Source organism: Tauraco erythrolophus, chromosome 4, assembly GCF_009769465.1.
Source record: "Tauraco erythrolophus isolate bTauEry1 chromosome 4, bTauEry1.pri, whole genome shotgun sequence".
NCBI lineage: Eukaryota > Metazoa > Chordata > Aves > Musophagiformes > Musophagidae > Tauraco > Tauraco erythrolophus.
Window position 1 is genome coordinate 69,682,086 of NC_141468.1, and position 13,039 is coordinate 69,695,124.

The window sequence follows — 13,039 nt, forward strand, 5'->3', positions numbered from 1 at the left end:
CTACAACAAATCTCATGGGAGAAAAAACAAAACCCAACAAACAAACCAAACCAAATCACCAAACAAAACCAAACCACAACACCAAAACCACCAAAAAAAACTCACTTTGAAAGTTGTGTGACCACCTGGCGTGGGTAGGACTAGATGCTGTGTGACTTCTGAGTAGCTGCTCCTGGACTAGTCGTTGATGATAAGATTAAATATCCTTATGGTATAAAACATAAGTTGATATATCTTCTAAATATCATCTTATGGTTCATATTCTAAAGTCCTATCGCAGCTTTGGTTTACAAGGACAAACCTTTTGTTTGTATTGCAAGGTGGGTAGCGGCTCTAAGAGGCCATGTGAAGGAGTCACTGCTTTGCTGTGTTTTGGAGAACTGCAATACCTCGCTAAATCATAGCTGTTGCAGGTTGCATAAACTATTTGGTACGACATGGCACAAAGTGATGCAGCACATTGTGAAATATTGATGTAGAACTTAAAATTTTGCTTTAAATGCTTGTTAAACTTTAATTACAACAAGTATGGTTTAGACACCTCATTAAAATGTCAGAACTTGATGTTCAATGTGTGAGTTCAAGCAGAAGATGATTATCCTGAAATATGCATGCAAACAGGATTTCCCCTGCCCTCCTCCACCTTCAGAATAGTAGGGAGGAAGCATCAGAAAGTAAAGTATGACATTAGTAGTGCCACTTACAAGAACCTGCATGGGTCGAAGTCACTAGGTTCATATCTATAAAACAGCTTGCTTCGGAAAGTAAAAAGCGATTGTTGATCACCTTCTCCTATAAAGGACCCGTAAATCTCTCTGACCCAACGAAAGCTGCAGAGCACAAGAGAAATTCTAATTCTCTAACGCAGTTACATGGTTCAGCACGAGATTGAGAAAGTCCCTGTCTGCACTCCCAGGATTTGTCCCTGTCCGCACTCCCAGGATTCGTCCCTGTATTTTATCCAACTGAAGATCGATCAGGTATTTCACCTGACAACATTGAGCTCATCCCTGTCAAATGAGTCGTGTCACCAAGGAACTATGGGGTTACAGTCCCCTTACGGGTCTTGTCTGTGGTCATTTTACAAGCTTCTTGGCTTAGACAGGCATGATGCTTTTCCTTTACTGAAGTGTTGTCAATGGCATGACACTATGTGATGTAATGTGTAATCCTTAATGCAGGCTCTGAAGGATTGTGTGTAGTGATTGACTTGGCAATGCTTTGGAGCACCTCATTTGCAGCTAGGTCGTCAGTGTCTGATACGGAGAACTTGAGCACTGTTGCATACATCTCTAAGAGGGTCTTTAGGTCTTGGTTAAGGCAATTATGGTTCAATGGTTCTGTAAAACTGGTTATTCTCTTCATTTGATCCTTTCTTTAAAAATAATGAATACATTGAAAAAAAACACAACAAAACAAAACAAATATATCCCTGGCTCATTGCAAGGATGACCATTCCAAAGCAGTGAAAAGCCTTGGGCTCCTCAGGTGCAGGCTTCTCTCACTGCAGTAGTTGCCTTGGCGTAAATTATAAATGCAGTCATGTCGAATAGCAGTGTGTTATTGGGCTGCCTTGCAGTAGTGTGTCTGGGAGAGAGTAGGAGGGAGAGCAGAAATGAGCGGTATCCTCCTAAGAGGAAGTCTCTGGCTACACATTTGGAAAACCCTGGGATTACCCCTTCCTAAGCCACCTTTTGGGAAGGTAGCTATGGGAACCTTCTTTCAAAAGAGGTAATTAAGTATTTTTCATCATCCTCTGTTTCAGGTTGGTTTTCACATAATTCATTCTTCCTTTCCTTTCTTCTGAGTCCTAATAGGTTTTTTTTTTTCAAGTTTGGTGTCTCAAATGCTGGAGAGAATGTCTGTCTTTTATTATCATTTTTTTTAATCAGTGCACATTAAAATCTTTCTTCCTTTAAATAAGAATTTCCACTATTCAGAAATTTAAATCTTCTTTTGCCTGTGAAACCAGAGTCAGTTTCCCTGAACTCTTAAAGCTGGTGCTGCTTGCTTCCTTTCCTCCACATCCTCCCCGTCCTCCAGGTGTCTTTTTAACAGAAGATACTGAAACCACCTCCGAGGCATCGCCAGCCTACCATGGAATGCACTGGAGCTTGTGGAGACTTTTATATTGTAATTAACTTGCAGATGTTTAACATGAAAATTTTATATGTGGATCTGAATGTGACATCGTTTACCATCTGTAAATAAAACAAGGACAGGGCTTTGCAATAATAATGAGACTCGTTAGTTGAAAGAAATGTGAAAATCTGAAACAGATGTCAGAGATCCTTTTGTGACCCTCATAGCAGAGTAAATTGACTCAGCTGCGCAGGTGCTGTCGTGGGTTAGGTTGAAAACTCCCCCCCACACACAGCCGGTCACTCCTCCTCCCCACCCCCAGGAATGAGGGAGAGAATTAAAGGATAAATGGGAAACCCATGGGTTGAGATAAGAATGATTTAATACAGATGATTTAATACAGTATAGGTGCTCACCACCCCCTCGGATGCAAAGCCCGTCTCGTCCCAAAGCTGCAATCCCGGACGAACGCGAGGCCCCGAAATAGAGAGGGGCAGAGAGAGAGAGAGAGAGAGAGAGAGAAGAAAGAAAAACAGCAGAGCAAAAGCGCAGCAAGTGCAAAAGAGCAAAAAGTGCAAAAGAGCCAAAGTGCAAAAGCCCTTCTTCCCGGCTGACCCTCACTTTTATACTGGGCATGACGCTGCATGATATGGAACACTAATTGGCCAGTTTGGCCCTCAGTCTTAAGTTCCACCACAAATCACAAGGGGAATCGTGTCCCCCTTGTCCCAGCTATGCTCCCCCCTTATCCCGCCGTGCTTCTGCACTCCGGCGCACTGAAAAGTCCTTGGCAGCTTGTTATCAGCGTTCTTCTCAGAGTGAGCCTCTGAGTAAAACCAAAGCACGGAGCTCTTCTGGCTGAAAAAAAACCACCTCTGTCCGAGCTAACAAGGACATAGGAAATAAAAAACTTTGGTTTCTCTCTCAAAATAAAGCCAAAATTAATGGCAAGCGCAGCTTGTGGTGCCTGTTTCTAGCCAGTATAATCCTTGGTAGACCACCTGTAGTCTCCTCTCAGCAATAAAGGCTGCTGGATCTGGGTTAGATGCGAAGAGCTTGAAGTGCCACAAGCCTATGTTTTGTTTGGTTTCTCTAATGCTATGAAGATCATACTTCTGAATCTCTGATAGCACCTCCGAGGCAATGAGAGGTGACCAGTGTTGTACACAGTATAAAAGGACTTGGGTTTTTCCGTGTTACCACATCAGCCGTACTTCTGCAGGGAACTGTGGAGTCCCGAGCGCTTCTGAAAATGTGATTACTCTGGGCAAAACACCTAGTGACCTGCGGGGATGAAGCCTCCAGGTTAGTTAAAAGCAAATATGAGTAAGACATCGTTTCGGAGAGTGTTAGAGCAGTAGCAATAGATAGAAAATTATAAATATGCCAGCGAAATGGTAATGATTAAAGTTACAAGAAACAGAATGTGAATGTGTCTGATCCTTGCTAAATACTTGACAAGTGATGCTAAGGCGGCTTGGAGAACAGAGTGTTCATCCCTTCCTGCCTCCTCCCCAGCCAGAGACTGTGGAGCAGGGACACGCATGAGAAGTTCAGCAGAAGATTTCAGCCACTTTAAGGACAGCAAATCCTCTTCCCTAAAACGTATCTAGATGGCTACTGAAGCTTCATTTTACATTCTGCTTCATCTCTGAGGTGGCCTTGCAGAGATCCTGTAATTTTGGTAATTGCTTTAAATATTTAAACACTCCTTCTGAATTAAGGCAGCGAATTGCAGAGCCAAGCACCAAAAGATTATTTACTCTTTCTTTAAATTGGGGACACCATAATTGCTTAAAACTTATCGTATTTGCTAATTTATAAAAAAGGAATGTTATGCATTCCTATTATGTACAGACCTATCCCTTGTAACAAATGCAACATGAACATGTTCCCATCTTTTTTTTGTCCCGTTGTTTATTGTAGTACAGTGTTTTAAATAGCTGTTTCTGATTAATTGAACGTGTCTCCAAATATGCTTTCAGATGAGTCTTATTGCTAATGTGTGAAAGTAACAGATGCTTTAGGGTAGATGTTATCTTCATGTTCTTCAGGAGAAAGGTGTAAGTCCATAGGTATGGGGTGTCTAGGTAGGCTATGTATTTGGTTGGCTTTGTTCCTGTGACTGGATTTCTTTTAAGATAACTGACTTGTATTTGTTCCTATTTCTTTAAAGAAGGATCATGAGCCAGAACTGAGTAATTTTATACTTTGAAGGGTTAACTGAAGTTTGGTATATGAAATTTACTGGTTTGGGTGGATGTTGCAGTGAAGTTGTTGTATTACTGAGGATGGTCACTGTTCAACCAGTCATCTTGCTGCGGTCCGTTGAACAAAACGGCAGCTACAGGAAACATATGGTTTCAGTTTTAGCGGCACAGTGCGTTCAGCAATTCATGATTTGTGTTCTTAACCTGTTTATTGAGCCCGATTTTTTTAGTAACCTCCATCAGCAGGGTTTGTTTGTTCTAGGGTGGTTTGTGTCAGGCTTCCCCTTGCCAATTTATTGGCAGGGCACTGCGTCTGTTTACAACACAGATGTCTGTCTCCTACAATACACTCATACAGTTCCCATTCAAACCCAGCCTTTTTTAGAGCCGTTTGAATGTTTTTAATATTCAAGCCCACTGCAGTCTCATAACTTAACCTACCAGCTGAAGTGAAGGCTTTTAAATGAGACACTTCACTGCTGTTCCTATGGTTACACTGGAACAGAAACCTGCTAAATAGGAGCCAGAAGGGCACGGAAAATCTTCTAGTAACAGTTGCTATCATTATTGCGACTTTACAATTTCCAATTTATTCTTTCATTTCCTTTGCAATATTTTCTCTTTAAGTGGAAGCGTAGACTTCTGAGGATTAGTGGCTGCTACTGTTGGAAAACAGTAGCTAGAAGATGATGGAGACAGACCCACTGGAAACAGTTTTTTTTCCTGCTTGTAAGTGGATTTATTTTTCCTTCCCCCTTCTATCTGAGTTAACTTAAATTACAAAGCGCTCTTCATGTGTGATTCTAAGAGATAGTTCCTGGGTTAGCTGTAGGTGACTTGCATGCAGACTACAAACCAGCATCAACATACACCTTCCTATCAGATGGTGGGAGTAATAAGTGGTACATTAACTGCTATTGTGGGGAAATAATAAATGTTTCAAGGAACGGCTGATGGTTTGCTTTAGCACTGGAATGAATGGAGCTCAGGTCTCCTGTGGATTTATCTTGTGCATGATTGATTTTTACCATCTGAGAATGAGTACGAGCCTTTCCTCGCAGCTGGGGCGTTTTGTGGTGTTTCCGTCGTGTCACGTCTCTGGAGGAAAGCCTGCACGGCAGAACTGGTGGGAGCTCTGATCTTCTCCCGCCCTCATCCATACCCTGTGCCCGCCTCTGGGCAGTTTTGCCATCTACTTTGGCTAACACAAGAGTGCATCGTGTTACTGCTGCAGTCTCTGGATGCTAATCCCTTGAGCACCCTGGAGGGGCGGGGGGGCTTGGGTACCAGTCCACCCTTGTCTGGAGGGTGGAGAAGTCATGGCAGGGTCTGGGCAGGTGCTGGAGGGGTGCAAGGGAGAAGGCACTTGGCGGTCACTGATGGGAACTGCTCCGTATCCTTCTCAACCCTCCTCACATTCGTGAGAAGCTGAGACAGCCCCTCTCCATCTCTCCAGGGTGGTGCCAAGCAGGTGGCCGGCTGCTCCTGCAACACCTGCCTGTTTCGGCTGTGCCTTGAGCTGCCTCTTCTGGAGAGCCCCTTCCTCTGCCTAACCTTCCTTGGGGAGTGGACTGAGATGTCACTTCTGTTATCTCATTGACACCAGTGAAGGCAGACGGTTCCTACTGGAGAGCAGGGTGAACAGTAGCTGTGGGAAGGCATGTTACCCACTTGGGAACTGACCTCTTGGGCCTTGTTCTGGTTCCTGTTTAGAAGCATTGCCCTTGTGAAAGCATCCTCAAGCCCTGTGGCATGAGAGCTGTCTCAAGTCAGCTTTTGTATTGCAAAAAGCCCAAGGTAATTAGGCATCTCTATAAATAACACTTCAGGACACAGTAAAACAGAAGAGTGTTTATTCTACCTGCTCTCTGGATGTGTGAGTTTGCCTTGCTTTTTAGATGATAGCAAAGGATGGATAGAAGATCATCGTAAAAGAGAAGCAAAGAAAATCAGACTATAATCAAATAATGCAAGCTTTCTTTCTCTTGTATAATACTGTTTGCGACTCAGGTCATGTGCAATTTGTAAGAGTTGTCAAACCAAAGGGGAAAAAAGAGTAAAGAAATGGAGTCATAGCAGAGATGGTTTGGGAGGGATTGGAGGGAAGTGGCAGGACTACAAACTGTGAGTTAGAGATCTGCTTCCTGCTCTAAATAATTTCAAGCTGTGTTATATAGCATGGTGCCTGCTGGAGCAGTCCTTGCTTGTATCTCAGTGGTGAAGTCTAACGAATACCTGGAGCCAGTGGGGTTAGAAATGGCAATAAATTGTTGGGGCACAGAGAGGGAAAGCAACAAAGTGTAGTAACAGATAAGGTTTTTTTTCAATGACATTTTGTGATCGGTTACTTGCCTTTGGTGGCAGACTCTGACCTTTGAGTCAATGGCTCAGCTCTGACCTATGGATGTTACCTGGCACCTGGGTTAGGGCTCCCTGAGGGGCTGGGTGCTCTTGTCCCTGTCCTGCTGCTGCCAGAGGGCCAGCCTGGCTCTGTCCTGCCATGCACCGCCTGAGAGCTGCCACCTGCTCAGCACCATGCTGTTCTCTGCAGGATACCCAGAGGACAAAGGATTTGGCACAGTCATGGTGTCTGGTGCCCTTGTTTCTGGGATAGCCACGCTGAAGACAGGGAATGTCTTGTGTCTGTCACTTGTCTTGAAGTCTCTGTTGTGAAGCAGCTTGAGGTAAACATAATTCTTTTACTTTTTGTTTTTTAAATAAATCACAAGATTGAAATGTGGACAACACAGTTGCAAAGTTGAGGAAAAAAAGATGATCAGAGATGAAATGAAAACTAGAGCTATCATTTCTTGGACTGCCTTCTGCCAGCCAAACAGCTGGCTGTCTCTCCCTGCTTTGGAGATCCTCCTGCCTCTCTAACACCCCTGATCTCCCCAGGGCCAGCCAGTTGTGTGCTGCTCTGGTGCCTGGCTAAGACTTAATGCCTGAGAACTGATGGCAAATCACTAGAGTTTTCCATCTGGACCTTGTAAATTTATATGGGGTGTAACCATGATCAATGCACCTCGCATGCAATGAAGTTTCATCTGGACCTTGTAAATTTATATGGAGTGTAACCATGATCAATGCACCTCGCACGCAATGAAGTTTCATCTGAGACCAGCAATGACAGTAGTCAAGTCACTGGGGGTGACGGTCGGTTTGAAGGTGACTTGTACAACTTAGTCACAGGCAATAGTAGGGAAGTGATTAACAGAAACTCGTTTGACCACTTGCTCTCTGAGGGATGATGGAATGACGAACGCGCTGCTCGTCCTGTGCTCGATCTGGGACTTCTGCTAAGCTCCACCTGTAGTGATGTTTTAATGGAGGTGAATTTTCAGCACTGGTGTGGTAAATAACTCTGCCATGGTAAACTTACTAAACCATTTAGTGAGGGTTGTTGGCTGCTAAGAGACTGGCCTTTCTCCCCAGTCTGCTACTTTCAGTGAAGTGAAATTATTGTTCCAGAAGCTAGTGGTTTGTTGGTGTTCATCTTGATGCTTAAAATCTCCTTCAGTCTTTGATACAATTATCTTTATGTAAACACAATGTCTTGGAGATAAAATGGGGAACTTCAGAAAAGCTGTTAACTGCATGAATAAATTCTGAATGTAAAATTAGTAACACTTCTGTCTTGTCAATGTATAGACATACCAAAGTTCACTTTTTACTTCCCCCTCCCCTTCTGTGTCTGTTTTTGTCTCTTTTAACAAAGTTTTGTTTCTTTTTTATTCTTCTCAGCATCATCAGTGAGACTGGCTTTTTCTTTTCCTGGTGTGTAAAAGCTGTCTATTGAATGGCCGATGAGGGAAAGGTGTTTAGTTTGAGACCTGAGGCTGGTTTCTGCACGGCCAGCTCCTTCTGCACCGAGTTCCCCAAACGGCTTTAAATGCAAAGTTCCTTTGGTCTACATCTAGACACTGAGAACTACTGAGAAGTATCAATTCCTTCTGTTTTCCTACTGAGCAAGACTGAAGTCTAAAATGGGCCAGCAAAGAGTTTAGTGAAATTCCATCCTTTGGCAGGATTTTGATGAGAGTTGCTTGCGGGGATGTTGAAGTAGCAGCTAGTATCTCTGGGAGACTTGTTGTGATATTGAGAGCCCTACTCTGCCCTGCAAAGGAAGACATGCCTTCTTTCTCTGCAGGTACCCAGATAAGTGGAAGATACTGTTTATTGCTAAAGATAGGTGCCAAAGTCCTTCAGGCGTGTGCTTTATTTGTTCTTTCTTAAGTAGAGAAAGATGCTACCTCTTCAGTCAAGGTGCTACAGTTGTCCTGGAACTCAGGTGCCATACCTGAGTGGAGAGGAGGGACATCTTTTCTAAAATTAGTAGGACGCAAGAAAATAGATTGACTAAGCTTCATAGTTCACCAGTTGTGTTTAGATAATTTACGTGAAACAGAAGTTCCGTAGCCTTCATTAATCTAAAAAGGTTAATTGATGCATTTCCTTTCACTCTTTCAAAAATATGATTTCCTTTCCTTTACCTCAGCCCTCCTTCCGGTGGTCTTGATCAGAACAAACTGAAGAGATTTTTTTTTTTTTTTTCTTCCCTTGCTCTTTCTGCTATTCAAGAACATATGGGACTCAAATCTTGTTAACAGGAAAAAAGATTATTTTTTTTTAAATGGATTTCATAATTAAGGTGCCATATTGCTCTGTTGGAGTGTTGTAGGTGACACATAAAATAAGCCTGAAATAAGGAGTATCTTAAGTTGCCTTTAGTTGCCAGGATCTCCTTTGTTGGCTAGACATGTCACTTAGGAGATACCACCTGGAGCCTTCTTGACAGCTGTCTGGGTGCCAGTCTCTGCTCTCACACCATTATTGAAGGGCTGGTTAGGAGGATCCCCATGCACATGAAGCTGGGCTAGGCAGCGCAGAACCTATGAGTGTTCATGGATTGACTGAAAATCTAGGCCAGTGGGTTATGTTTGAGATCCTTCTTGCATGTCTCCTTCCAACGTACTAATGGTGCACTTCCTTTCTGTGCAGCAAGCCATTTTTGGTTGATATCGCCTCTTCTGAGAGGTGGGAGGGGGAAATTCAGGCCCAGTCTCTCCCCAGTTCAGCAAGCAGAAAAAAAACCAAATTGAACAAATCTTTCATACCTGAAGGCAGGTGTTGTACCTCTTAACACCGTATTAAAGCAGACCCTTCCTGTTCCCTTAGAAAGAAGCTATAGCTGCATGTTGTAAGGATACTATGCTTGTAAAACACTTGAAGCTTGCTTGCTGGATCAGCCATGTGGGGACTGGAAACCAGGCAAAGTGGTGCCTGAACTGCCACTGACATGGGCAGGAGCTGTATGTCTGGTGGCTGAGGGAGGAAGCGTGATGGGAAGGAGCATCCTGCAAGCGGGAGGTGCCCAAGGAATTTTCAGGCCAAAGAAGGAGTGACTTAACAAATCCATAAACCCCCAGTCAGTGAGCAGCCAACCCTACATGTGCCAAAAGCCAGACCTTTCTATACATAGAAGGAAAATCCTATGGTGCTGTGTCTACTTTTGGATATGGGGTTAAAGTTTTTCAAGGACCAGAGAGCTCAGCAGTGTTCCATTAAATCCATTTTGTAAGAGCCTGAGTAATACCAACCTTGCTGACAATAAGTTTGTGAAAGCAATTCACATGCAAGTGTTGCCTCCGAGCGTGTGCTGCCTCGGGGAAGATGGTGGGTTCTGTAATTCACGTTAAGAGCTCTGTGCATCATTCTGCAAACAGAAGTGATGCTTCAGATCAAATCAATAGATCACTCCTGAGCAGGAAACCTTGCAAACAGGATACCTTCTGCATTTTAAAAAGAAGCATCATAGCTGATACTGGTATAGGGGTACTTACTGACAACATGTTGATAAGGGTGTCTTATTTTAGAAACTTTTGTAGCTTTGTAGATGCTCTTTAGAGCATCTCTGAGGTTGGCGAATATCTTTTACAGGTGGAGAGCCAGGCCATAGCAGCCCAAAGTGCACCCACGGGGGAAACAAGGCAGTGTATGCTTAAGTGATGACAGAAATGTCCCTTCAGACAACCCCAATCCTTTCTTTTTAAAACTCTAGATCTTACCTGGGCAGAGGGGGTTCACTTTACGCAAAGCTTATGCCTTATGCCCCATGGCTTATTTGAGCCCAAGCGATGGGGCCTGACCAAGTCGCATCTCGCCCCTCCAGAGTCAGGTTGGCAACGCTGGCTTTTAGGATTTGCCCTGTCCTTCTGTCTCACGCTGGGCTAATTTAGCCTCATCTTGGTAAACAAGAAACGGGTCCTTATTCAACAGATTTGAGCTGGAGTGACCGCAGCTGTCGTCTGGCCTGTGCGCAAACCAATTTTGTTCATTCCCTCGCCTGGCAGGACGCCTGCACCAGAATTGTGTCGGGACTAATCAGCATTAAAGCGATGTCAGGAGGGCTGCGGCAGGCTGCCCTGTAGCAAGGCAAGAGCAACAAGGCTCTTCAGGAGGGATTAGCCCAAGTCCTGCCCGGGCTGCAGCTGTGCAAGGAAAGGCACCGAAACTGTACAGGGTGTTGTTATTGGGCCTTTTTGTTGTGAAAGCCTCTAGCCAACTGCCAAAAACAGTGGCTTCAAGTGAGAAATCAGCATGGTTTGCTGTATATGTCTGTAAATGTGAAAGCCAGGGAAGGTGCGGCGTCCATGGGGCTGTAATAGCCAAGAGATACAGGTGGTGCCTTTGAGCGTGCTGGGCTTTCTTCTCCTCTTAAGGCAAGGCAGACAGGAATGAATAAGTTTGGTCTGTGGTCTCCAGCTAAAAGATGATGCTGGTGATGCTGCTTCTTATGTTACACCATGACAGATGTGTTAGTACTAAACAACATGAAGGCTGGGAGGTGAAAGTATTTCTGAGAGAAAACCTGAGGCTTGGCAAGAGATGATTCATAGCTCTAATGCTTCACAGTCTCTGTTTTCCTGCCTGGTATTTACACTGCAGGTTCGAGAGTGCCTCCTGGTTTGCACTGAAAACACTAAATTGGAGAGATCCCGATTTATGCTTTTTTGCTCCAAAGATGCTGATATGTTGACGTCATACTTTACTTTTCTCTCCCTATGGCTACTGAATTATCTTTGCAATTTTTCATCTCGAAAATTATTTCTGTCTTGATCCTGAGCAGCATGATTTAGCTTTAAAGTCAACCCTGCTTTGAATGGGGGCTTGGACCTCCAGAGGTCCTTTCCAACCTGGTTATTCTGATCCCCCTGCTTTCACAGGTACATATTTTAGATGATCCTACTCCTAAAATTTTCCGGCTTCTTCTCTGACTCTGTTAGGGGTCTGTCTGTGTATCTGCTCAGCATTAGTCATCCCTTCTGACTGTAGCTACAACAGTTCATTGTATAACCACATAAAATTGATATGCTCCTGGATTATCCACAGCGGGCGCAACCATGCTCTAAACGCCTTTTAGGCTTCCCAGACCTCTAGGTATATCTGCATCTGCCTAAATTTACACATCAAAACTGTTTTCTAGTGCGAAGCTAAGCCTAAATGAACTTTTGAACTGTATCCCTGCCACATGTTAAGCATATTGCCATTGTTTAGGAAGCTCATTTAGGGGGACCAAGCAGACCTTCTGGTCTAAGATGCCTCAATTAATTATAAGCTATGCAGTGTAAGAAATCCTCCTTCTTAGGGAAAAATCATTAGCAACAAACCTGTCTGAGATGAGTGAACACAGACTCAGAAGAGCTCGGCTTTCTGAGCGCTCTTACGGCTAGTAAAACCCATCAGGTCTTGGTGAAGAAGGGACCAAAGTCCCCAGCCTTGGCATGTGCTTACTCATATGTGAGATAGCTCTGCTGGGGACCTTGGGAAGAATCTGGCTGCTTTGGGTGTGAGGGTGTGGCAAGATACAGTGCTGTGCTACCAAATCTTGCGTAAAACCTGAATGACCTCTCTGCCGAGGTCTCCTTGGGTGGTGTCTGATGGCATGGAGTGTTTGGTGGGTGTGAGGTTATTAATTAGGCAGAAAAGTATCAGCTACTAGCAGTGCTTTCTGAAACACTGCTTTCCTAAAAGGGGGTGAAATGGTTTGGGGAATACTCTTCAGCAGGAGTAAAAGGTTAAAAAAACCCAACCAAACAAGAAAAAATCCCAAACCCTACTTTTTTGAAAACTTGATTTCCAGCTAGGCACTAGATGGGCTTTCAGTGGAGCCTCCAATGTGCATCCTTGAATAATCACTGAAATGGTTGGTTCCCCACGTGTGCGGAAAATATATATGCACCTCTCCAACTCTGGTATCACTGAGGTGTTTGGTTTGTGGTGTTTTTTTTTTTTTTTTGTGGTGGTATTTTGAGGGTTTTCTTCCAGTCCTGGATGAGAGAAACCTGGGTGGTATGAGAACAATGCCCATGCTGTAGGCAGGCAGGGCGGATGGGGAGGGCTGGGAAAGATCTGGTCCCTCATGGCTCTCACCTCCCACGCTGCAGGGCAAACTGGACCATGCCATGCAAAGCATGCCTCCTCTTGGGTTTCCCTTTTTCCTGTTCTGTAGTCATCTTCTAGCAACATCTTACCTGCTATGTTCATGCAAATGATATGTCTTATTCTTTCCCTGACAAAAGTGATCAAAAATAACTGTTTAAAAGAGGGAGGGCCAGTAACAGAAACTAGATTTGCTGTCACCCAGACCTTCTTTTATCCTTAAAGACTGGCATTTTTTCCTAAACAAATTACTGCTTTTTCAGAGTCTCTCTATTAGTCTCTGGATTTTCAAAAGTGACTTTCCT

At 44.0% G+C, this 13,039-nt stretch overlaps 1 protein-coding gene across 3 annotated transcripts in view; it reads left to right on the forward strand.

The window, feature by feature from the left end:
• Positions 1-13,039, forward strand: part of DENND5B (DENN domain containing 5B) — a 115,453-nt gene that overhangs the window by 23,527 nt on the left and 78,887 nt on the right. The window lies entirely within an intron of this gene.